This window comes from Falco naumanni, chromosome 7, assembly GCF_017639655.2.
Source record: "Falco naumanni isolate bFalNau1 chromosome 7, bFalNau1.pat, whole genome shotgun sequence".
Lineage (NCBI taxonomy): Eukaryota > Metazoa > Chordata > Aves > Falconiformes > Falconidae > Falco > Falco naumanni.
Window position 1 is genome coordinate 40595176 of NC_054060.1, and position 26923 is coordinate 40622098.

At 44.7% G+C, this 26923-nt stretch overlaps 1 protein-coding gene across 6 annotated transcripts in view; it reads left to right on the plus strand.

The window, feature by feature from the left end:
* Positions 1–26923, plus strand: part of SYNE3 (spectrin repeat containing nuclear envelope family member 3) — an 86398-nt gene that overhangs the window by 6016 nt on the left and 53459 nt on the right. Inside the window, exons 1-2 of one of the 6 annotated variants that reach the window (XM_040602384.1) lie at positions 6569–6647; positions 8101–8253. The exons of 1 other annotated variant lie outside the window; for it this stretch is intronic. The gene's annotated coding sequence lies outside the window, so the exon portion shown is untranslated. Of the gene's footprint in view, positions 1–6509; positions 6648–7032; positions 7130–8100; positions 8254–17942; positions 18218–26923 lie in introns of those variants that run through there. 4 more of the 6 variants (XM_040602383.1, XM_040602379.1, XM_040602380.1 and 1 more) reach the window with 4 other exon arrangements.

A 26923-nucleotide genomic window follows, 5' to 3' on the forward strand; every position in this document is an offset into this window, starting at 1 on the left:
ATCTTTTAAGTGAGAATCTAGTGGCAGCATGTCTCAGCTTTCTTGTGCCACTGGTCATCTTGGTGACCACCCTGTCTATGGTGATGAGCAACCAGCTTCTGATCTTTCAGTCACTTCCTACAACAAGTTACCAGTTGCGTTCTGATCCAAGGTGGTTTGTGCAAGGATCAATGTGAATCTGCATTGTTTTTATTGATTGGCTTCTAAGGAAACAAACGTGGATGCAGGTTGTTAAAGGAATGCTCTTATAGTTGCAAAGTAGAACACTCAAATGTTAGATTTAAGCTGGACAACTTTCAAAATCATGCGCATAGGAGGTGAAACCAAAGTTTTTATGACATCTTTTTCCCCAAAAAACATACATGTTCAATGCATAGGCATAGATTTCTTGGTCTACCCTGAGGTTCAAACAAAGGAAGGGTGCTTGCAGGAGGATGGTATCAAAGCCTTTAATATGTCCTCCTTAGATGGATGTTATTTCAGTCTGCTATGGAAGGAAGTCTGGAAAATTGTTCCAAGTGCAGTCCTCGACAGTGCTCACTGCTTGGTGTTTGAAGGGTGACTTGGAAAAGTTCTCAGCCCTTGCAATTGTAACTGGAATCAATGAAGCAATGACGATGTGAAGTCAGAAAATATGAAGTATTAAAAAAACTATTGTGAAAAGTTAGGTGTCTTAAATTGGGTTCCTGAAATCAATGGGTACTATGAACTTCTGTATCTTAAATCCCTGCCTGCAAACCACAATACTGATGTTGCAGGTAAATTGTGAGCTCCTGTATGTCGAGTGCTCTGAAAAAATGTCTGTGAATACAGTGGGAATATTTTGGATTGCTTGGTTTTCAGAGGAGTTTTTATGTGGTGTAAATAAAATTAGACTGAAAGGCTAACAAAAACTTAAAATGAGGAGAAGGACTGGGGGTGTTGACATACTTGCATTTGTAATATATGGGCTGAAAGCTTGAGAACAGAGCCAATGTATCTCTTGTGGGAGGTAAAAATACAAATGCTTAAAGGGGAGGCCGGAATACTTGAATTTTTAGATTGCTACACTTAAAACCAAAAACTTGTAAAGCTAGAAATACCGATATAAAGAGGAGAGAAGTTGAGGGGGTCATGCTTTTTTTTGATGCAGCCCAGGATTCAATTGGCTTTCTGTGCTGCAAGAGCACATTGTCAGGCTGTGTTGAGCTCTTTTGTCTACCAGCACCCCCAAGTCCTCCTCTGGGCTGTTCCCAATCCATTCTTTGCCCACCCTGTATTGATACTGGAGGTTGCCCTGACTCAGGTACAGGACCTTGCACTTGGCCTGTTGAACTTAATGAGGTTTGCACAGGCCCACCTCTCCAGTGTGTCAAGGTCCCTCTGGATGGCATCCCTTCCCTCCAGCGCATCAACTGCACCACACAGCTCGGTGTCATCGGCAAACTTGCTGAGGGTGCACTTGATCCCACTGTCCATGTTGCCAGCAGAGGGGTTGAACAGCACGGGTCCCAGTGTGGTATGGATGCCTGAAGAACACCACTCGTCACTGGTCTCCACTTGAATATTGATCTGCTGACCACAACTCTTTAAGTGTGACTATCCAGCCAATTTCTTATTCACTGAGTGGTCCACCCATCAAATCCATGCCTCTCCAGTTTAGAGATAAGGATGTTATGCCAGACAGTGTCAAAAGCTTTGCATGAGTCCAGGTAGATGATGTCAGTCGCTCTTCCTTGATCCGTCAGCACCGTAACCCCATCATAGAAGGCCAGCATGTTTTCCAGGCACAGCTTTCCCTTATTGAAAATATGTTGGCTGTCACCAATCACCTCCTAATTTTCTATGTGCCTTAGCATGGTTTCCAGGAGGATCTGCCTTGTGATCTTGCCAGGCACAGAGGTGAGACTGACCAGCCTGTAGTTTCCTGGGTCTTCCTTATTTCCCTTTTTAAAAACAGGGATTGTTTCCCATGTTCCAGTCAGTGGGGATTTCACCAAACTGCCTCAACTTCTCAAATATGACAGATACTGTCTTAGCCACTTCATCCACCAGTTCCCTTGGGACTTATGGATGAATTTCATCAGGTCCCGTGGACTTGTGCACCTTCAGGTTCCTTAGATGATCTCAGACCTGATCTGTAGTGGGCGGTTCTTTGTTCTCCCAGTCCCTGCCTTTGTCTTCTGTGACATGGGCCATGTGGCTGGAGCACTTGCCAGTAAGATTGAGGTGAAAAAGTCATTGAGTACCTCAGCTTTCTCTATATCCCAAGTAACCAGGTCTCCCATTTCCTTCTGGAGAGGGCCCATGTTTTCCCTAGTCTTTCTTTTAAAACATATGTACCTATAGAAGCTTTTTTTGTTGCTCTTGATGTCCCTGTCCAGATTTAATTCTGTCAGGGCTTTAGCTTTCCTAACCTGATCCCTGGCTGCGCAGACAGTTCCTTTGTATTCTTCCCAGGCTACCTGTCCTTCCTTCCACCCTCTATAGGCTTCTTTTTTGTGTTTTATTTTGTCCAACAGCTCCTTTTCATCCACGTAGGCATCCTGGCTTTTTTTGTCCAACTTAATCTTTGTTGGGATGAATCACTCCCAAGCTTGGAGGATGCTTGAATATTAACCAGCTTTCTTGGGCTCCTCTTCCCTCCAGGGCTCTATCCCGTGGTACTCTAGCAAGTAGATCCCTAAGAGGCCAAAGTCTGCTCTCCTGATGTCCAGGGTAGCAAGCTTGCAGTGCGCCCTCCTTGCTGCCCTAAGGATCTTGGACTCCACCGTTTTGTGATCTCCGCAGCTAAGGCTGCCCTTGAGCTTCACATTCCCCTGAAGCAGTGCCTCAGCTGGTTTATACTGGCTTTACTCTCTTCAAATTCAGTGGACTTGTGTTGGTTTTTGTCTTCTAACCTTGCTCCTGCATACTTCTCACTGTTAGGCTTGCTTCTATCAGTTGCAGAAGCTGCAGAGATCTGAGGCTTCTTTGGCAGTATCTTGCTCCTAATAGAAAACTTGAAACAAGTTTCCTTTGTTCCTAATTGCATCCGCTTACTGCAGTTCTGGGGGCAATATTGGGAGTAGTAAGTCCAGATTTAAATACCCTGTGTGCTGAAGGCTCCTATTCTCTGAAGGGTATATGGGCGTAAAGGGCTTGGTTTACAACAGTTGATTTAATGGATGTTGTTAACAGCTCCTGTATTTAACATTATGCAAACTTCATTTGACTGCAGTCTTCTGTGGTAGTTGCTACCTTAAGTCTGAGCTAAAATTCCAAATTTAAAACCTAATGAATAAGGAGCACTAACTATTACTTTTCTGTTTACATGGAAGTATACTTGCACGAGAAATCAAAAAACCAATTAATTTGGAATCTGTCTTGTAGAATCTGTGCTTAAATTTCAAGTGTACTTGAAATATCCAAGTCTGCCCATGAGCTGGAACTCTGGTGAGCAGTAAGTGCTTAACTATGGGAGAGTATTTGATCCAGGTGTGTGAGAACTGATGCTGTAGCACAAAGCTGCACTTTCCTGCAGAGGTAGTCAGTCTGTGCTCAGGACATGGAATTGAAATAGACAAAAATTAAATTCCAAAATATGCAGCACAGAGAATGTGAAATGCTGGGTTAAGTCTGGATGATCTCCACATGAGTACAGGACAGGAAGTTAGCCTGGTTTACTGCTGTGCTCCTTGCCCGAGTGCTCCTGAAGATGGGCTGTTGTGCCATTAGCAGTTAAGAGTTTATGGCTCTTGGTTCCTCACCAACGGGGGAGGGAGATCTTCTGTAGCAACTGTCACCGTCACCCACAAAAGCTTTCTGTCAAGCAATGTGCAGCTTCTGGTAGCTGTAAAACACCACCAAACAAACCCTGAGAAGCACAATGTTGAAACCTGTCATGCCAAAGACATATGGCATGTTGCAGGCAAATGTTACTCTGTCAGCAAATGCAGATCCTCCCACCCCAAGACTGCCATTTGACTCATTATTTGCATAACAATTTTACATTGCTGTACGTAAGCAAACATAAAGGGAAGCATCTTAATATCTTGTAGTACTTGTTTGTCATCAGTTAGGAGCATGAATAAATAGGTGTGTTACACTAATAAGAGAGCAGCTAGCCTGCAGCATTGTAAGTGCTGCTCTGTTGCCCTAAGATGTCGTGCAAGTCCTCCTGTGGAGTAAGCCATGCCAACACCATTGTTACTTTTGCAGTATGTGGTGATTTCCACCTGGTCTCTGGGGTATTCTGCTCATCACAGGAAGCATCTGAAAATGCTGTGTATTCACTGACAAATACTCGTGGTTTGGTTTAGAGACTGAGCCCACTGCTTCTAAAAATACATTCCTTTCTTCCAAGGAAAGAGCTAGAGCTGCTGTTCTTTCCTTTTCAGAAGTTCCTCCACCCTTCCACACTGCTTGCAGTCATTCTAACTTCTCTGTTGTTTAGGTGTGGTGTGTGGGTAGCTTTATATTGTTTGGGTAATGCACTGAATGCTCATTGACTTAATACTGGCTGTTTGCCTGTGTATATTGTTTTTTCTAACTCAGCATGTACGAAGCTTTTTGAGGTAGTAAAATCAGAGCCATGAAAGCCTCCACATAGGGAGACGCAGAAGAGGAACTTTGTGCAAGCAGTTTTTAGATAGTGATGCATTGTCCAACACGAGCAAGCTTTCTGAACACAAGGGGCTGTTTTTATTTTGGCCTTAAAAGGTCTAGGTGTACAAAGCAGTTTCCTAGGGGGTGATTTCATAACACAGGGAATTAATCGCTGCCAGTGGGGGCTGCTTATGATGATTGAGCCAGTTTTCCCCAACACAAATTCAAAGATGAGATTTTCTATTCTCTATCATGTACCTATTCTGCACACAGTCCTTTGGAGTCCAACCCTTTTGGGTTGTATCCAGTTCCTCACACTATTCCAAGGGTCATTAAGAGATAATCAGCTCTGAATTACTATGGGGCAAGAGCAGTTGTGTAGGCATATATTCAGTTTTACACGCTGGTGATATAAACTTTGCTCCAAGTAAATAGTCTGGCAAAACATGGTATTAAATAAGTGAGATTTTCCAAGTTAGATGATAGGCTTGTCCACAAACAGAGGGAGTTTACAGCGTTCAGTTTCCCTCTCATTGACAACTTAGAAGGTCACACTCACCCCAGACTGTGCCACTACAGGACCCACCGTGGGCATTTAGAACTTCAAGGTCAGAACGAACTATAAAAGTACACTCTTTGCAATTAAGTTAAGAAAATTTCTGTTTTCCTTTTCCACTGCTGGTGAGGGATGGCGATTCCTGATGGTTTGGGAGCAATTTAAGTACAGAGCTATTCCAGTGAAGGCTGTGTTGGCACATGAATGGCAGATCACCTCGAATACGTGGCTGCAGGCAGGAGTGAGCCCATGGAGGCTCCCCGGGCTGATGGAGCCTGACACGCGTGTAACCAGCCCAACCACCTACCCCAGCCACCATCAGAAGGTGAAGAGCTGTCATCCCCGGCCGCTGGCAGGCACCGGCAGCTCACCCTCTCTTCACTTCTGAGCTACATATCTCAGGGGCTCTTGGCTGTGGTGCTATTATGTGTGGTCAGAGACTTTTATCACAAATAGTCTGTTTTTCTGCTCGTTAGGCAGATGAACCGCACGAGTTCCCAGCAGCAGAGGGCAGCAATATAACCTATGCCAAAGAGGAAGTTTTTGCGCCTTTTGAAATAGACTTCTTCACATGCTCATTCAGTTTGTTTACGTTATATTACTATTCAATTACGAAGAAGCTGTTTGTGCTTTCCTCCTTCCCTCCCCGTGGCTCAGCGCAATGGCTTTCCTGTGATTATAACTTTCTGATGCCACAGATGGAGCACAAGATGTTGACAGCTCTGGCTTCTCTCACTGGGCGACAGAACCGATGCTGTGGCTGGCAACACACCGCCGCTGCTGCTGCTTTTGCTTCCAACCGATTTTTCCACAATAACGGGAGTATTTGTAGACTTTTTGCTTGGATTGGTTACAGAGGAAAGAATTGGCTGAATCAGGCTACAGTAGAAATGGGTTTTGTTTCCGAAGTTCTTAGTGGGTTTTAGTTTATTTTTTTCGCTAAAAATGTCAGTTACAACACTCCATGCATCCGAATGAATTCCCGTTCGTACTAACTGGATGAGCTGGGGCCCTTTCACTGGCGTACAACGGCTGAAATGCAGCTGCGCCCCGCGTTCTGGGCGTTACACAGGAACGTTAAGGAACATGCCCGGGAACACTCGGCTCCTGCTCTCCCAGCGCGTTTTACTGGCAGAGGGCTGGTGCCCACCCGGTGCCCGTGGCCACCCGCCGGCCGCCGCGCAAGGACAGCCTGCAGCGGCCCGGGCCGCCCCGCCGGCCGGCCCAGCCCGGCCCCAGCTCCCGGGCAGGGACGGGACGCGGCGGCCCCGCGGTGGGGCTCCTCTCACGGCGGCTCCTCGCAGGGCGGGACGGCGCCGGCCGCGGCGCGGGTTACATAACACCGCCCGCCGGGCCGGGCCGCGGCGGCGAGGGCGGGCCCTCCGCGCAGCCCCTGGAGCCGCGGGGCCGTTGCTAGGCAGCCCCGCCGAGGGTGGGTGAACGCCCGAGCGAGCGGCGGCGACAGCGCAGGGGGCACAGAGACCCGCGGCCCCTCGGACTGCCCGCGGGAGACAGGCCGGCGGCGGTGAGTGGGGCGCGGGCCTACAGCGCTGCCGGGGGCGCCGCTCGGGGCCTGTTGCCGGTGCTGGGGAAGCTGGGGGGCAATAACGGTGAGGCGGCGGCGCCTTGGGACTGCGGCGTCCTGTCCCGTCCCGTCCTGTCCCGCCGGGGAGGGAGGGAGGACGGGCGGGCGGGCGGACGGGCGGGCGGGCGGCGCAGCGCAGGCTCGGCTCGGCTGGGCTCACTGACAGCCCGCCCGGCGCCCAGACCCGCCTCCTGTTGCTCGGCGCTGCCCCCCCGCCCCGGCCCGCACCGCCCGGCCCCGGGACCGGCGCGGCGGGGTGAAAAGCCGCCCAGGCAGCGGGCGCCCGGCCCCGGCCCGCGCCTTGCCGTGTCCCCGAGCGGGCCGCCCCGCCGCACGCCTGCGGGCTGCCCTGCGGGGAGTGGTTGCGTCGGGCACGGCCGGAGCCGCGGAGCAGGAGCGGAGGCAGCGCCGATCCCCGGGCGGTATGGGAGCTCCCTACGTACCGATACGTACCGTAACGTAGCCGCAGCAATGGCAGCGCACCTCCCTAAATAACGCGCGCTAAGCTTTTATTTCACTTCTTTATAAAAACCGCGTCTGCGAGCGAGTAGCAGCCTGGTGGGAGCGCTCGGCGCCGTTCCGCAACTTTTCCTGCCCCGCTGTCAGGCTCTTGCCGAAGCCGGTTGCTCAGCACTACTGTCACATTTCTTCAGCTCTAGGTCCCCGCTGCCAGGACGCTACCGCAGTTCGCAAACTCCTCGGTTCTCTCCTACCCCACCGCTATCCCCTTAAGGACTGTAAATATACTCTAGCTTGGCTCCGATTCCCCGTAAGCAGCTCTGAGCTTGTCTCCCTTTTTCTTCCTGAACAGTTAGGTTTCCCAGTCCTTCCCTAACAGCCCCTACCCTCAGTTTTAGATTCTGTGCAACACCTGTATGTAAACACCCCTGCTCCAGTGTGTAGTAAGGTGTCGGTTTCTCATACAGTGGCTTCTGCCATCTCTTTTATTCCCAAAGCCTTATTGGTTTGACCTGTGTGAATTTAGGTCTTTGTCCAGGAAAATTTTATTCCTAGAAATAGGTCTACTTGGATAGGTTAACAGACTGAAATCTGCAGGAATTATGAATGTGTATGACGATTAATTGTGAAAATGATGGTTGTAAGACACTGCTTTCTTTTGCAAGTTCACCAGAGCAGGATGCCTGCCTTCTCCTTTGCCTCAAATCTAGGCCTGGCTATCTTAAATCATTAAGGAAAAATAATATCGCTATGCTACTCTTATCAGCTCCTTGCTGCTACTTTTGGATGTCACTTTTAAGCCCTTAGCATGCTGCATGCCATTTGCAAATCTTTGTACGCAGTGGTTGTTTTCTGGGGAAAGAATTTTAAAAATGCAACAAAACTTTAGAAGCTGATTGGTTGCCTTCAAGTGTTTTCCATCTTTTTCTAAAAGTGTCTCAAATCTGTGGGTTGTTGAAATGCACATCAGCTTGGCACAGTCTCTGGGCCTGCCAAGTGTGTGAGCCAGTTGGATCTCAAGGAAATGTGACTTGCTGCAGTGAGTCCCGTGGCGACTTTTATTTCAACAAGAAGCAAACATCTTTTGGTGAGTCACAGGAACATTGTTCACTACAAACTAGCTGTCAGGAAGTGGAGCCTGACAAAGCTGATGGGCTGTCTATAAAAACAGCTTTCCCTTACAGCCAGTGCTGGTTTTCATGTTCTACGTTGAATCATCAGATCCGGAGTCCTCTCAAATTCCTAAGGAAGGCAGAATTAGCTGCCATTGGGGGTGCGGTACTGTGGTCTTTGCCTCTTGTATTCGTTCTTCTGATAGTTCCAGTTTGTTCCTTCAGCCACATATTTCACTGCTTCTCCTTCCCCTCCCATCCTGGGCAAGACTTTTACTGTGCTTCCAGGTCTGTTTGTGGTACGTATGTCCTCTGCGTGGCCTTCGTGAACTGACCTCGTTGAAAACAAGTGTCTAGCTTTTCCTCTTGTGTAAACCGTTTTCCTGTGCCCCTCCAGTTATCTGTGGCTCCCAAACCATACTAAAAACAAATGTATACACTTGTGGATGCTTGGCCTCAGGATGCGGCTGCACCTGCATCCACATGACTTTGAAGAGCAGTGCCACTGCTTGAGGGGGTGCTCCAGACTTAGCATCTGCACCACAGCTTCAAAAAGATAACTAGCCTTCATTCTTTAGCATAGCATCTGTTGGAAACGAGGTGTATGCTATTCCTCAATACGTGTATACACATGCATCTTGGTATTTTCCCTTAAATAATATTGTATTGCCATTTCCCCGTTTCAACCTACTGTGACACAAACAGAACAGCTCCAAGGTAATTAAGTTCTTGCAAATTTTGTCGAAACAGACCAACACAGAAAAGCAGGTCTAGAGTCAGACACTTGCCAGTTTTCTCCAGTTTTTAGCTTAGTGACTGAGTGATAGATTTGTAAGTGACTGCCTCCATTTCACAGTAAGATATTTGGTGTAGATGAATTTGGAGAAGGATTTTCTGGGTGAACACCTCTGAACTAGCATCTCCCTCAAAACTTGAAAGATAAATAACTGTGATTGGATACATTGTGTTTTGAACATCGAAACAGAAGATTTTAGTACAGTTCAGTGTATATATTTAATCAACCGAGGAACACGGTTCTGTAGGAGATCTGATTTCCTCAGTTGTGCTGGTCACAAAGCGCTTTGTTTTTATGCCTCTGCATCTCCAAGGCACAGCTCCTATCTTTGTTCTGCCAGGCACACATTTGCGCAAGTGCATCAAGTACAGAAGGGCTATGATCTCAGCTAGTGTCTTTAGAGCTATTTTATTTTTTAAAAAGTGGCCAACAGTTTCAAGACCTATTGAATGTCATCATATAAGCATAATTCCCTTGAAACCAACCAAAAGTCATGATCCTCATCCTGACACAGAATAATGTATTCCTTGATTCAGCTGGTAGGGCAAATAACAGATCATTTGTAGCAATGACAAGATACTGGATATTTGGTTTTGTTTGGGTTATTTTTAACTGTTAGTCCTTGTCAACTCTAGATGGGATTTTGTGGTGCAGCTATGACTTGTCCTGGCAAACTTGTTCTATCATATATACAGGTGCGATGATGTCCTTAGAAAGGGTCCCTTTACAAGTGTGTTGTACATGTCCACTTAAGGATTGTGGGGTAAGTGTGAACCCTGGCAATTCAGGCATGTGAAAGGAAAAAGCCACATGGTAACAGGAAAAAATTCTTGAGCTCCAGGGATGTTAACAGGGGGTGTAACTAGCAAGGGAGTTTCTTTACTTGGCACAGTTATATGAAGACAAAGATATCCAGGCATCTCAGATCAACAGGAATAAATACCAGGTTCCCAAATACCTCTCTGAGTCTGGCTAAAAACCTTCCTGCTGTCTTTGGAGGTGTAAGTTGTGGAATACTTTTATTCTTCAGGGAAGATACCTCTTAAGGTAGTGCCTACTGGTGGTCAGTAATGTCTCAGCTTTCTCAGGCTTCACTTCACTGCAATTCTGTGAAATTGAAAAATGCAAAGCTGGTGTTCAGGGTCTTTTTTGATCATGTGGGTCTGCTCTGAAAACAAGTGAATGGCAGGATTTGTGCCTTTAGTTAATATTGATTAAATAAAAGTACTCTGAAATGATAGGAGAAAAACTGAAAAGTGTTTAGAACTCAGTGTTTAAAATTCAAAACTCAGCTTGATACTGTTTAATGTTAAGCCCCAAACTACACATCCTTGAAATTTGCTGAAGTTTTGGTCTGAAATGTAATTCCATTGCCTGCAGCTGATATTGGCATATGCATTTAGGAGGGCAGAATTTTCTTGTAACGGTTCTTCCAGGACCAGCTCCACTATTGTCAACATCGACTTAAATAGAATTTTGTTCTTTTGTTTGAAGATTTACTTTTCTTGTTTGTTCTCTAGTGTTTGACTGTTTAGGACACAACAGTCAGAGTTTTAAAGAAACAGAGTCTTTTTAAATGAAAGGGGAGAGCCTTCCGTAAGCATCTCTCCTTACACACTCTTCTCTGGAGCTGAGCTTCAAGCTGGTCCTTGCCTTCCATGAGAATTGGTGACTCTGCCACATCCTGACTTGCGACTAGGTGAAGGCATGACAAGCAGTAAACATGCTATCTGATAGACATTGCGTGAGCTGTTGCTTATCATGATATGTTTCTGTATTGTTAATAAATTGAATCACAGGATGGAATTTCCTGTACATAAAAAAATGACTCAAGGAGTTGTGAGCCCTGGGGTATTTAACTTCAGCTATCTGAAGTGGCCCCACCTCAATGTTGAGATAAAGATGTCAGATCTGACGGGGAAGGGAATTCTCGTTGATACCATATGTCTGGTTAATAAGCAATCTTTGATGTCTCTGTCTGTGCACACAGCTTAATTGTATTCCAAGAAAAAATGCATTAATTTTAAAGATGATGTGGACTTACTTGTTTCCCTTTGGAAGAACTGACTTTTCATGTCTCTGTTGGTACAAGCATCTTCTTTCTGTTCAGAGGACATGGGCTTGATATGAAGTTCTTCATATCAAAGGACTTCAAGGGAATTTCTACTTTGAATGTATTGGGCTGGGGATTAAGTGGCAGTCTCAGCCTTGGGATTTCGCTGAACTTTATGAAATAACATACTGAAAGAAACTGAAGGGGATAGCCAGAAACAAGGAAAACCATGAGATTGTAATTGCTTGGAATACAGATATCAAGCTGTGGCTTGCTTGTTTTGTTCTTGATTAGTAGTTCTTTAGTGTTATTAAAGGGTGAAATAATTGTTGTTACAGTTGTGCTATGCGGAAAGCCTTTTCAGAAAGGTGGCAGTAATACTTGGGAGTGCAAGATGAATGAGAGGCCCATGTGGGATAGCTCTTGCTGGGGGACTTACTGTTGTTATATTTAGTAGATATAGTGCCTGTCACCGGGGAATCGTAGAAACACTTTACATAAGGATACATACTGCTCCCCTTGCAGCTGATAATGATGGTAATAATAGAATATACTATTTCAGCTGGAAGGGACCTACAACAATCACCTAGTCCAACTGCCTGACCACTTTCAGGACTGGCCAAAAGTTAAAGCATGTTATTAAGGGCACTGTCCAAATGCCTCTTAAACACTGACAGGTTTGGGGCATCAACCACCGCTCTAGGAAACCCGTACCAGTGTTTGACCATCCTCTCAGTAAAGAAATACTTCCTAATGTCCAGTCTAAACCCCCCCCGATGCAGCTTTGCCTGTCATAGGTTTGGTCTATGATGCTGAAGGAGTGTGTACAGTCAGAGGTTTAAAATGGCACCAGTGATGTTGAGTGCTTCATGTGTTGTTGAGTCTGGCACTGTCTTGTCAGAGGCTATGCTTGAAAAATAGATGCTGCTGAGAGCACCACTGTCTCCATCTGTGAAGTGAGGACACTACTAACATCCCATCTTACAGGGTATGCTTGATGTGTGTGGCAGCTGCATTGTAGGTACCAGGTTGGAGGGTGTCACAGGTGAGACAGAGTAAACCACTCATAGTGTATCTGGATATTTGGGTTTATTTAAAAACCAACAAGACTGGAACTTTTACTATATGAGATTCTCACACACTGACTCACCTACTCACTCAGCTGGACTGACACAACAGTAATTAAGAGGGTAAGCTGTGAAAAAAGTGTAGGGGTTACTTTTTTTTCTCTCCACTTTTGTGGAGAAACAAAAACTTTTCTCTCAACCTTACACGGAAGTGATACATGAATCAAAGCAGGCTTGTCTTTTGTTTTCCTGCCATTATGATGGGGCAATCCGAGCAGAAATTTAAGAGATGTAACCACTGGTCTTTATCCAGGCTTTGTACCCCGTTGTCTGTACAGCCTGAAGAGGTTCAGGGAAGCTGAAGGTGGGAAGTGTACAGGCACTGATGTACCCACTGTGTTTTCAAGTCAGTTAGAGGGAAAGGCAGGGTCATGTGAGGATATGTGCCCCTGCCTTAAAGATTCTGTAAGTAAAAGAAACCAGTCTTTGGAGCTGTCAGTTCTTCCCCGGGCAGTGCATTTCCTTTAACTTAGATGACTGATCTTTTCTTAATGGAGAAATCTCTTTGCATGAGCAGTCTTGAGTCTCCGTGGGAACGTGGTAGTGGTTGTATGAATGGCAGGTGACAGTGGTTGGCAAAAGTAGGTGATGTTTCTTATGTAAGTCAGCAGAATTGGTCTATAGCTGCAGCGGGTTAAGCACAGGCTTGGTGTGAAGCACACAGTTAATAACGCTAGCTCAGAAAACACCAGAGAAGCACTGGGGTTAATTTAGATCTCCAGATAAAGAGAGCTCCGAAGGAAAAATTTTCTTGTTACCTTGTCTTTTAAGTCCACAGGAGTGAGGGTGGAAATCTTGGCTCTGTGATGATATTGCCTGTGGCTTCACTGGAGCCAGGGATTTCCCCATGTATTCTCAGATTATAGACCTGCCATTAGTTGTTCTGTCAGTGGGCGCATGCTGCTGGTGTGAAATACCAATCTACAGAAAATTTCTTCAATCTGAAAGAAAGGAAAAAATTTCAAACTTCTCTGTTTTGGATTTTTTTTTCCCCTACAAGATAAATTCCTGTCTTCTAGAATGTTTTCCCCCTCCTCTCACATCCTTGTTCCCTAGTTACAACTTAATTATTTTAAGACAGTTTTGGTGTAGAATTAGTTTCTTTACCCAGATTTTCTCAAATCCAACCCCAGGTATGACTGCTTTTCCTCTGAAGCACTTCAGTTGTAAAGCAATGCCATTGGCACTGAGCTCTTGGTCCAGATCTAAAAGTCCTTGTCAGAAAAATGGCCCCGTTATGGAAAGCCCCAAAATGATTGTTCCCTGCCCCGAGAGAAGCTCATGGGTAAGTGTAGGATCAATAAATTAATAACCAGGGAGACAAAGAAGAAGGAGGAAAGAGAGTGATGGTAAAGCGGTAAGAGGGAGTTACTGTCAGGAGGTGAGGGAGCAGGAGTGTGTCCCTGGCGTTGCCTGGCAACCGCCTGCATCCTGGGTTGCATGGGGCAACAACAGTTGTGCCACCCCACCGCTGCCTGAGGTACGGCTAGCTTTCATCACTGTGCACCAGCCTAGATCTTGCTGTGGACACCCCTGTTTCGCCTACAGTGCAAGGTACCTTCTCCAGTGCCATGGAATGTGAGTAGGAACATTTTTTGTCCATTTACAAAATACGCCTTCTTCAGGCACTCCCTTAGAGGTGTCTCTTGTCATGATGCTTCTACACCATAACCACCTGATGGCAGTTACATAGCTTGGGATGGGGCTACCAGCAACCTGAAGGATACTCTTGCCTTCAGCATTACTTTTATTTCTCCTCTCCCCTGTTTGCTTGTCCAGCTGTTGTGTATTTTGAGAATACATAACCATGGAGGAGGGCTGGTACTGTCATTCTGGTCTGTAGGGCGAAGTAGCATTTGCTGTCTGATGAAAGAGCTGAAAGTGCTTATAAAAAACATTTTTGTAAGTAATTACATGAATACATTTAATCCTAATACTTTAAATGCCACAGTTTTTTTATTTTTTTTTTTTAATAAAGCCCTGCTAGTGTTGAATAGTTGTAGTTAGTCAGTGCTGAGGAATTTACCTGGGTGTTAACAGGCTGCTTCAGTGTTCCACGTGTAATTGTTTTCTATAGTGTGCCCTTCTCGTGTCATCTATCACTCTGGTATTTACGAAGCACTTTTAGGTTATTGCTACTGGCAGGTTACACCTTATTTTGGGGATTTGCAAAAGGTGTTTTCTTCAGTTAAGCAAGTATAGCAGCAGCTAACCCACATCTCAGTTCTTTTAGTCTTGCGCAAATCAGATCTGACATTTTTCAGGGTTTGGTTTTGGGGGTGGTGGGGTAGTGGGGTGGTTTTTTGGTTGGTTTTTTTTTTTTGGTTTTGGGTTTTTTTTTTTTGAATGCTAACTGGTAAAGTCAAACCATTTTTTTTCTTGTTGAGTGGGACAGTGCATAATGACTACCTCAGCCTGATCTTTCAGATGCTCATCTTGCAGGTGAGACACCTGAATCATTAGGCTGTGCCTAATGATTAGGTTCTGCATAATGATTCATTATTTACACAGAGTGAAATTGTACCAGAGAGACCAAGAACTTGACACCCCTCTGTGCCACCCCTGCCAGTACCTCCAAGCCCAGTACCCAGTACTTAGGACAACCTGAATGCTTTACATGGGTGTTCCTTTGTTGAAAAATCCTTTCACAGCCATTCCAAACCAGATTCTTTGGGGAGTAGGAATTGCATGGACAGTCCTTTTGTACCAATGTTATTCTAATTTGGAATTAAATATAGTTAGAAAAACGATCTTCCCCAGAAGATGGATATTTTGATTCCCATACATCCTCAAGCTGTATTTCATCTGTTACCAAGAGAGCAGCTTCCACCTTTGGCAGTCTATGATACCAACCTCCACTAATGCTTGGCAGACTTTCACCTTGGCACTTCCATGCTTTTTCTCCCAGTCTTGTCCTCACATGTAATCCTTCCCAAATCCATGTCATGACCACCTCTCTGATTCCTCCTTAAAACTCTTTTGCTGCAGTGTCTATGGAAATTTGACCATGGTTTGGCAGCTATGCCGGTGGCTTTTCATGCTGACTATGTGTGTCCCGTCTGTCTGTATCCATATTCTGCCTCTTCTGCCTCAGCAATAACCTCAGCAAATTGGACATGCCACTGCTGCTCTACATGTGCGTCCTGCAGCATGGTGGTAGGACCTGGGCCTCTACAGAATCGTAAGACTATATAACACAGTTGTAATAGCTTTCTTGGAAGAAAATTTTTTATTCTGCTGCTCTGTTTCCTACTTGAGGGCTTTCATAGCTCTTTGTCAGAGCTCAGATAATGCTTTATAATTTATAGCCCATGTAACCCTACTGGGGTGACAACTTCTGTCTCCTAAACAGTTAGTGACCTGGTAGATCACTGTCTGTTCAAAGATGCAGATGACTAGTGGGCAATGAGCCCAGTCTATCCAGAGTATCATTTAAGTACAGTAGGTTAATTGATGGGGCAGTGTAGTCGTGTATCTCCGTGGGCTGCACTGGGTTTGCAGAAATATGTTTGCTTTGCAGTGCCTACAGACTGTCAGGTAATCTAAGATCACCTGGCTGGTTTTCTTAGAGATGTAATTGAATCCATATTTGAACATAGAGATGTCAGGCTAAAGAAGGGGCCATTGAAATGCTTTCCTCTGCGACAACAGAAATGATAGTTGGCCTGAAGAGTGGGAAAACACTGTCCCATCCCTCACTGAAACTGAAAATTGTGTTCTTTGTATGGGAAACAGGGGAATGGCAGGTCAGATGTCATGGGAACATTTGGAATATTTTGCTGAAACTGCAGTTTCCTTTGAAAATGTGGATAAAATGTAGAATCAAATTTGGTCTAAAGGGAATTATACTCAAGCGGTAATCTAGGATTTATATATTTAAAATATGTTGTAATACTAACTTACTGAAAGTTTTAGGGAGAGTGCTGCGTTTCTGACCATTAGTTTGATACTTTTATTGCTGCCTGTAGGTTGGGGCTGGCTGTACTCACCACAGTAGCTGCTGGGCTCCTTTGCTTTGTAGGTTAGTTACCCAAAGAGACCACTTTTTTAGAAGCTGATACGTATTGATGTTAGCCACATAAGCTCTGCTTCCTCAGTACTAGTAGTTTCAGTCCTTTTTCTTTCATTTTTTTTTTTTTTAAACAGGACTATGGCAGATTTACAGTGACTATGGAATTTTACCACAGGAGTGAGTGAACAGGGGAAAAGCATGTGAAGGGATTCATTTATAGCTATTTTATACTCTACTGTTCATATAGCAGCACAGTCTTAAAACAACCCTGATTTGACTTTCAGATAAATGGACAGCCCTCCAGTTTGCATTTCCCCAGGCATTGTATATTTTAGACTGTAGGCTGATGTGTTTTGAGATGTTCTTATCATTTCTAAGCATTATTCATGTTAGCAAAATGCTCTCAAGACGGTTGGAAAACAACTGGTATATCCGTTCCTTCTCTAGAGGTACTGACAGCATTGCTAACTCCCAAGTTGTTCCTCCTTTCCTGTCCCTTGGTTTTTTTCCACCATTGGTGGCAAAATTCTGTGTTTGGCTGCAATGGGGTCACCATTGCACATGGGGGTCACAAGGCTACTGGTCTTCAGTTAATCCTTTGTATTAGTAACTTCACAGGGTTAGCTTGATCAACAGTTTTTATTCCACTGCTGGTCTTCCACCTAGGTTTTCATCCCATCTGTGTTCCTCTCTTCAGTTTTTCCCCATGCTGTTCACTTGTGCTGCCCGATTCTGAAATGGGTGGAGAGGTTCATAGTTTTATCCCTGTTTGTATCTGTAACTTCTAATTTGGAAGTAGAATTTGAACCAACTTTTTTCTCCATGTTTTGCTTTCACTGATTTCCCCACCTTCCCTCCTTCTATTGTAGTGCTAGAAATGCTGCTCAGTGTAGTATAGTACGAAGTGTGATACATAGCAACTGTAAAACCAGAGAGATTGTTGATGATACAAACTTGCTTTCTAAATTTACACCATTAGGATGATGCAAATGATGGGGGTGGCTAGACCAAACCAGTGGGTTTCACTAAATGTCTAGCAGCAGGTGTACCCAGTGGGATCGTAATTAAGGGAGAATGCTACTTTAAATTTTCCAATAACTTTTGGGAATCGGGAATGAAGATTCATCGTGTGCTCCATCACAAGAGACAGCTAACATCTGCAAAGTGTATTTCATTCAGCCAAATTGTGCAGCACTGGTGTTGCCTGAAAACAGTGGCTAACCTCTTTTTCACATTGCATGGTTGTAACTGAGAGCAGAATCTAGATTAGTGTGTCAGTTTGTGAAGGGAATCTCCTTCTAGAGAGCTGAGAGTAAAAAAGAAGTGGAAGATAAAGTGGAGAGGACCGTAAATTGTAATTACGTTAGAGCTTGAGCTAATGATTTCTGAAAATCCCAGCACTGATGTGTACCTGTCTGCACTTCTACCTCTTGCTGGTTTTCATGATGCATATTCTGGACTAATTCCTGTTCAGCAAACATCTGTCAGCCCTAATAATTTCAAGCATTAATCCTTACAGGAATTAACCAGCTTGTTAGCTAATGACCTGAACTAGATAGTTTCTGGGGATTATTGCTATTTAAATCTTACCTACCTTTCAAACAGTGGCAGCATGCCGTGCTGGTTTTCTTTCTTTTGATTTTGGTTTGGTTTGGTTTTTTTTTTCCCCTGGGCAGATATGTCTTTAGGTTGTCATCCCCTCTTTCCCTCCCACCACGTGTTAGGAGGCAGAAAGGAAATCCTGTGCTACCTCGATGTGAGCTCGGAGGAAGCTGCCAGTTTCTCTTTGCGCCAGACTTGCTCGTGCTGCCAGCCGTGCCAAACCGCCGTCATAACGCCCAGCAGAGGCCAGCCTGGACTGTGCTTGCCGTGCTGGAAACCCATCAGGGAACTTTGATGAAATCTCCACAAACTTTTACCTGCCCTTTTTTCCAGAATTCCTAGGATTTTGGTAAGATTTTTGCAAGGTTTGTTCCTTTTATTTAATAATGAAGTGAGATGGCTATGACCATGCAGCATGTCTGTATCTTTTGGCTCCTAATGACTTTTGAACTTGTTTTCAACTTTCCATTAAATTTGCCAGAGAGAGAAAAGCATCAAAGGTATTAAGTTCCTTGAAATCTCAAGGATTGGATTTATAATGAAAATGAAATAGAAACTAGTGGGAGGACAGTGACTTAGGGCTCCGGCACTGCCCGGCACAAGGATGAGCCCATTTGCGCCCTTGTCTCCAGATAAAGCCCGCACCTTGCCACCTGCTTGGTGCCAGTGCCACAGGGTGCTGGCAGAGAAGGTGCGAGGATCCGGGGGCGAGAGCCTGTGCAATAAAATAAGGCCCAATAAACTGTTTTGTGAGCAACAGGCTGGGATGGGGAAGTCCTTCATGTAAGGCAGGAAAAAAGCAGCAAAAATATGCCTACTGTGGTGCTCACTGCAAGGGTTGGAGGAAAGGGGCAGCTAGTGAGGTTAACAGAGAGGGTGTCTGTTGGGAGCGTTGCTGGCACTCAAGACATGATATCGGCTTTTGCAGCCCCAAAATGTTCACCAAATTGGGAGTGCTGAGATCCCTTCCCTGAAGTTTGTTAATTAGCGTGGGTTTAAGTTCCCATGTATGACTGTTGAAACATGGCTTGGTGTTCTCAGTAAGTTAAAAAGAGCTTAAAGAAATTCAGTATTTTTTTTTTTTTTAAGTAGGGAGTATAGTTTGCACAAGCACCGTTGCTTGTGTTGTGCTCGTTGAGCCCAAACGTGGTCATTGGAGGCTCTTTCGTGCTGTGGTTTAGCAGTGGTCCCCTGTCACAGAGCTGGGTGTGTATTCCTCCAGGAAGGTGATAACCTGCTTCTCCTGTTCTCTGAATCAACCTTAAGCAAGGTACCTGCTGAGCCCTGATCTATGAATTCAAAGGGAAGATAGTGGGGGAAAATTCCAGGGGCATGAAGTGCCTTTAAAATACAAGTGTGTAGTATCTTTAAAAGATGGCTTTGGAGACTACTGAGGAAAGATTATAATTTCTTTTAGAGCAAAGTTAGGTTTGTGCCATGATGTATATTACTCCTTGTAGAAGAATTATATATTACTTGGGTTATAGGAATTTATATCTTTACACCTTTTCCCTCTTTCAAGTGTTTGAGAATCCTTAGTGCTGTGACACGTCTGTCAGGTGATGTTTGTCAAATATGCCAGCGTGTGTGTTGAAATCCTTAGCTGATATAAACCCCTGTTGCTCTAAATGTATCTTTGTGTTAGCTCTCTGGCAACCAGTAGCCTCAGAGATACGTCCCATAATATTTAGGGTGGGATTTTCAAAGTTGCTGAGAAGTGGGCCCTGAGGTCACGTTGGGGTCTAAATACAGCTGAACTGCCTGATCTTTTCAGGTGTTTGCAGGATTAAAAAAAACACTGTATAGTATTACATTTCTAAAAGGTAATTAAAATTGAATGATGTAAGAGTGAGAAGAATAAACATTGGCTTTAGTCTTGCTGCTCAGAGTACTAATTATCTGTGACCACAGCTTTAAATAACTCTCTGGTCCTCCTCACTGGAGGTGGACTGCTGACAAACGTGGCTTACTGCTGGGTCCTGCTGCCACTTCACTCTGTTTCAGTTTTGATTAAACTCAGTAGGAGGAGATTCAAATGCCTTTTAGGTCTGTAAACTATAGGATGCTTCAGTTCTCAGGCTAAAAAGACTACTGAAAAGGCAGTGCTGCTTCATCTTGGAGGCGTTCTTCATCCCTGTTGTGAAATCCTGGGCTGTCAGAGTGCTGGAGCTGTGGCGATGCTGGTCTCTGAACAGAACCGAAAGCGTGCTTGTACTCCAGCGGCTGCTGAAAGCAGAGATGCGGTCTTGCTCTTCAACCCACAGTGCCTGGCCAGCACGCACAGTGGGAGGGTGACGAAGACATGGAAACTGCAATAGCTCAGGCAAAAATGAGTCATAAGAAAGCAGCCTGTTTTATTCAATCCCAGAAATGTTCTCACTCACTCAAAATTAATTTAAATCCACCATTTTGCAGTGGTCTACTTTGTTTCTGAGCTCGGGGATGAGGCTGCTGGCAGTTCCAGTAGTGTATTTTGTTTGGGACACAGGCAGGCCTTGTTCACCCATGGGTTTGTCTGAACACAAACCAGTGCCATTTTGTATTATATATATATACAATATATATAATATGAAGTCTGGCATTATCATTAATGCAAATATTACTTTAAATTATTTCCAGATTGCTGGCTGTTTAGATTTAGCTGTACTTACCATGCTGTATGTTTTTGACAGCATTTCAAGTGTTTAGTTCTTGCAGCAGTCATTTTTCTCTTTAGATAAACAGATCTTCTTGTTCCATACAGATTAAAATCTGCTAATTTTTGCATAATCACGTGCTTTGATCCCATAGAAAAATTCTTATTTCAATCAACAACTTAGTATTTAAAATTAACATTGTCCTAACTACTTTTTTAAATTCCAATGAATCTCACTTTCACCATATAAATATCTCATTAGCACCATCCTAGTGATAATGTTTTGAAAGATATATCTGAGAACTCTTATGTTTTGGGGAATCAGTCCTTCAGCAGTTCTTCTAAAGGGGGCGAAAGATACTGTGCAAGGAGCATACTTGTTAAGTACTGGCAAGTGACTTTATTTCTAGTAAATACTTGACTTTAAAAGTTCATTAGTTTAAAAGCTGTGTGCTTAAATTGTGTGCTCCCAGGTTGCACACAGTTGCTTACTCAGAGGCATTTGACTGATGGTCAAATAAGATTTTAACACTGGTTTTGTAAGAGGGGTGGGAGGGAATTGTATATGCAGAAAAACCCTACATACAAACATGGAAACAGTTGTGTGGAAGAGGAAAGGTTACAGACTTGGAGACTCTTCAGGTTTGTAGGACTGTAGGACTCTTCAGGACTGCAGAAGACAAGTTGTCCCACCTCTGGCATGGATCCTTGCTTGGAAATGCCCCTCTCTCACACTGATTCCCCAGGGAATTGCAGGGCTTTTAGCTTAAGGTGTCCCAAAGGCAGATGGAGGTTCAGTGCAATGCATCCTCTCTGCTGGTGTGAGACACACTTCTGAGTCCCAACACGTCTGCAGAGCCCATGTTGCGGCCATGTGCTCTAGAAGGGCTTGAGGATCTCTTTCTGAGTATCTCTGGCTTCAGGGGCTGGGCAGAGGATGTTGGATGGTGGAACCACCACAGCTTGCAGAGAGCACTGGAAACACAGTCTCTGCGGTCTCTAACAGCCTTGTCTTCTCCATCCACCGCTCTGTGTCCCTGAGTACACGCTGGCACCTTGCTTTCATTGCTGAGCCTCTTCTGATGTGTCACCTGTAATCCCTTTGGGACAGAGGTATTAGCCTTTTAACCGCAGGGCACTTCCGAGCGCAGGGTGCTGTGAAAGCCCTCTGTGTGCGCGGCTTAACACATTGGGGTCCTGGTAATGACAGTGGCCCTCGGGAGCTGCTGTGTGACAGACTGCGCACAAACAGGGAGAGCTGCTGCCAGCCAGCCGGGGAACATGGGCGATTTCTTACCAGGGTTGTGATGCCAAACCAAAATTAAGCAGCACAGCTGGCGTGTTAAGAATCACAAGGAAGAATTACTTGGGAATAATCTACGGAGCAAAACTAATTTGCTGAATATATTTGGCAGCTAGTTGGGAATAACCACACCTTTGAGAAAATGAGATTATCTGTACAAAATATATGACCCACAAAAGAGGAACAATTTATCAGATGTATTATTCACTCTGAATTGTTCACTGATCTCTAGCCAAGAGGCAGATACCACAGAGGTTTATTAGTCAATATATCAATGCTGTGACTGGCACCCAGTATGGAGGGATCGTACAGTCTGTAGAGGACAAGTGGAAGATAATTAAATACATAAATTTTAGTCTCCAGAGACTGTGAGACTAATGCTGTTGGCTTGCGGTGCTTTTTTGTTGGCTGGCTGATGGTGAAACTCTTAGGGAGCTGAGGAAAGCTGAAACCCAGCCTACAACTTCAACAGCTGGGCACAAGTTGACCAGATGTAGGTTGCTGGTAAGCCTGCAGGTACCTTTCCAGGGCAATTTCCAAAGCAGATTCCCTGGCTCTGAAGAAACTATGTTGAAATTGTAGAGCAGAGGTGTTTAACCTGTGACTTCCCAGACTAAAGAGTCTGTGAATGGCAACTAGGAAAAAGAAGCCTCTTGTCATTAAGTTTAAAGTCACTAAATCTCTGTAGAGACAGTTGAAGGGGTATATATTAGAAAAGTTTGAAAGTCACTCTCTGCAGTGCTTATTAACTGAATTATCAGTTTTTTACTGTCCTTTCAAGTGTTTCCTCATTGCCTAGAGGCAAGAAACTAAGTGTCTTTGAACCTGAGGTGTTATCTTTAAAAGGGATAGAGACAGCCTTACTCCCCAGGGGGGCTAAGTGAATAAGTGCTCTAAAGATTGTTGGATACCTCAATAATGTGGGCAGTGAAGATAAAAATCTAAACCAGACAGACATCTAATACTACTGTGGCTCGCTGGTAAAAAGGAATTCTAGAGCAGTACTGAAACCTGCATTTTACATGATCTCATTGAATCATGGTAGACCAGTCTGTCTTCCAGAGTGACCTGGCAGTGCAGAAGTGTGCGTGTGGAGTGTGTGGAGTGGGGAGAGATTGATAATTACAAGTCCTCACCTATACTTTTTACTTCCAAATTACTTGAAGATCAAAATGTATATAAAAAAATATGCTGTAGTTAGTTCTACTGTCATTCTTGATACTAAAAGGGGAGATAGCCCTAGGACCAAAGTCTGCCTTACTTGCACATGATGATTCTATTCAGATACAGAACTATTTTAAAGTTTTGGTCCCTTTTTTAGGAAATGGCTTTTTAGACCTGGGAATTACATATTTTCCACAGCAGTCTTAGAAAGCAAAAAGATAGCCATATGCACTGGCTCTCACCAGAGCCTGAAATTAATCTTTAAACAAATGGTTGGAAAAAATTAGGCTTTTTTGAGAGTTAACCTGTACAGAACATGTCTGCTTTTCAGTGTTTTGTATCAAATAGAGAATTGTCGGGTGTGATCATGTTGTGGCACAATGTCTTGCATTAGCTAGAGGTGTCCTATGGATTGTGTTGTAAGGGAAAGGAAATGGTTATGATATGCATGAGTGCTGTATGTGCTCATGATGTTAGCATTTGTTGGTTGAAGGGGATGCTTGTGACTAGGATATGGCTGTGTTTATTAAAAAAAAACACTATTTATTCTCTAGCTCATTAATTAGGGCAAACAATTGCTGACTGTCATAAACAGTCACTGAACACAGCACAGGAAGAGGCTGTGTTGGAAGATGGCCAAGTTGTCAGGATTAATGTTTTGAGCTTCTAAAAGATTATGCTGGAAATAACAACACCTTTTATTTGAAACCTTGAGGGCTTCTGCGCCTACTCAGGTAGTTTTACTCAGTTCTGTGTGGGTGTGGCTACCCTGGAGGCTTTCAGTCCTTTGGCTGGTAAAGCATCAGCTACTAGTGACATGCTTCAAAATAGCTCCTCCTGGAGTAGAGCAAGAATATCCAGCTTTGGAAAGACACTGGTCAGTGCTTTGCCCCTGGTCTGTGCCAACAACTGACCCTCTGTTCCAGCCTGAGGCAGCTGTGTCAGAGTTCCCAGCTCTGCTCCTTCTCAGAGCCCTCTTGACAGTATCCAGGGAAGATGAAAAGTTATTAAATTATCTCAGATACAACTCCCAGAACCAAAATTGCTTCCACACTCATGCATTTGTATAAAATGTGACACAGACCAGTGTGAGTTTTTTAGATCCTTTTTTTTTTTTTTTCTCATGTTCAAACCCAGAACCAAATGGAAAGGATTATGAAAAGTTTGAAGTATTTCAATAATTTGAAAGTGGTCTCCCTAATGGTGAGTGATGTGAATTTCCTGGATCATTTTTGTACTTTTATTTTTGTAAGAACAGGGTTCTGGAAACTAGTCAAGTAATACACGAATATGGGAGTCCAAGACCTATTGAAAGCATTTGAAAGCCTGTGTTCTGTAAGTGTAGGGTTTAAAAAAATGTGTAACATGGGAGTGGTTGTGAGAAACATTTTAAGAAGGTTTTTTAAAACAGGAAAAAAGGAGCATGACTTGGCAGAGAGAAAATAGTATGTTAGGGGAACATGGCAAAATAATTGGATAATCCTAACAAAAAGACACTGCACTTGCAAAATAACTTTAAAAGATCTCAGTAGTGCATTACAAATATTAAGTAAGTAACTCTCGCAATACTCTAGTGAGAGTTACTAGAGGCACTGGAAAGATTGCTGAAGTAACTGTACTTAAGGAAGAATTGCTCAGAGAAATTTGGCCCTTCAAGTGCTGGGTGGATCATGTAGAAGATGACCTGTGCCTTTCACTGTGTCAGGGTCTGCCATGGAGACCCAGGCACATCCCTGCCCCTCCGTGGCACTGCTACCATTCCAGTGGCTCCAAGAGCTATAATGCAGAGCAGTCAGCTAATTAATTTATGTGCTTTTTCAGCAAGACTACTCCAAGACCACAGTTGATACAAGGCTGCCTCTGTACCTCTTCATCCCAGCCCAGCCCAGCATAAACCGGTCAGAGCTCAGGAGCTGAGCATGTTTCATAAGCAAAACCTGTCTTGCTGTTGCTTTGGATGCCATTAATTCGTGATGGGGTATTCTGCCTGCGGCCCATGGGCAAGCTAGAGGGACAGTGTGTGTGCCCCAGCACCCTGCCAGCTGCCCCTCCTCCTCAAGGAGTTTGGGAACAGGCGATGGGTCACAATCCTCTGAGTTCCCATCCTCCTGTCCTGGATACGAGAGGGAGAGAGGGGTCATGCTGATCTGAGGCAGGTGTGTGTTGCTACAGGAGTTTGTCTTTCTTCCCAAGGTGCAGATATCCCGTGCCCAAGCCACGGGCAGCCCAGTACAAGCCCTGCTTGTGCTGCAGGCGTGCAGTGGGTCTGGCAGAGCAGCTGGGCAGGGGTTGAGGCATCATGGCCTCTGTGGCACTGAAACATGTGTGCCTACCCAGGTGCTGCCGACTGGTGTTTTGGGGGCCATGGAGAGCGATTCAGAGAAGGTAGGAAGGCTGGTGTTGTGGGAGAGGTTCAGCTAAAGGATTCTGGAGCTAATTTGTGTCTTACTTACCTGTTTCTGTTATATATAGCCTCTGGACATGCTGCAGGAGCTGTCCCGGGTCAGCGGTGTTCGGCACCCTGAAATATGCTTCTTCCTTACCTCTACTAAGTGACAGTGTTATTGCATTTGGACTTGTTTTTGCTCAGCTTCACATTATCTATGCCAGAATTTCTTATGCATAGTTATTACCCTCATTTAGTAACATATGTATGGAGATGCTAAATGCTTTCTGCAGTATAAATACGCCTTCCACTGTATGAATTAATACACCGATTCAAGTGGTATTAAAATGAAGAGCTGTTTTGAACAGCTACCTGCATTTGAAAATTATGATGATGGAAATATTTTTGTACTAATTGCTCAGAGGACTGCACCTGTGATTAAGGGGAGGCTTTCTGTGGCGCAGTGGGATCCTAGCGACTGAGCCCGTGGCCTGGGACAGGGGCTGTCGCACCACGGTACAGGTAGCCCTAACGGTCTGCTGCTGTTGCAGGATGGTGTGTGAATGCTGGCTTCGCACAGCTGAACCCCTCATGTCTGTTCCAGGAGCTGCTATGTCTCCTTTGTATTTCTTGTACTGATCAGAGCCTTGAATTTCATGTCCAGAAGTATTGCTCAATCATTTAGTCCCAATGATGCTGCAGAAATGGGGTAAATACTGTTAATTCATTAACATTCATGCAGCAGTCATTTATAGAATCATTTAGGTTGGAAAAGACCTGTATGATTATGAAAGTCCACATCTATGCATTTTTTAAACACTTCCAGGGATGGTGATTCCACCACATCCCTGGGCAGCTTGTTCCAGTGTTTGACCACCCTTTCTGTGAAGAAGTTTTTCCTAATATCAAATCTAAACCTCTCCTGGTACAACTTGAGATTGTTTCCTCTCGTCCTATCGCTTGGAAGAAGAGACCAATACCCGCCTTGCTGCAGCCTCCTTTCAGGTAGCTGCAGAGAGCAATAAGATCCCCCCTGAGCCTCCTCCAGACAAACATCCCCAGTTCCCTCAGCTGCTCCTCACAGGACTTGTTCACTAGACCTTTCACCATCTTCGTTGCCCTTCCCTGAACACGCTCCAGCACCTCTACGTCCCTCTTGTAGTGAGAGACCTAAACCTTGACACAGGATTCGAGCTGCGGCCTCACCAGTGCTGAGTATAGGGGGACGGTCACTGCCCTGGTCCTGCTGGCCACACTGTGTCTGATACAAGCCAGGATGCTGTTAGTTGCCTTGGCCACCTGGGCACACTGCTGGTTCATGTTCAGCCGGCTGTCAACCAGCACCCCAGGCCCTTTTCCACCAGACAGCTCTCCAGCCGCTCTGGCCCAAGCCTGTAGTGCTGCATGGGGCAGTTGTTACCCATATATCCCGGCTTTAGGAGTGTTTGCAAAAAAATAACAGATCTTGCCAAATTTCTGATAGTCAACAGCTCTTCCTCCCAAGCAGGCAAGAAGTCAGAAGACATACTTTTTCCTTGCATGCCTGGGAAGGCTCCCAAAAGGCTCT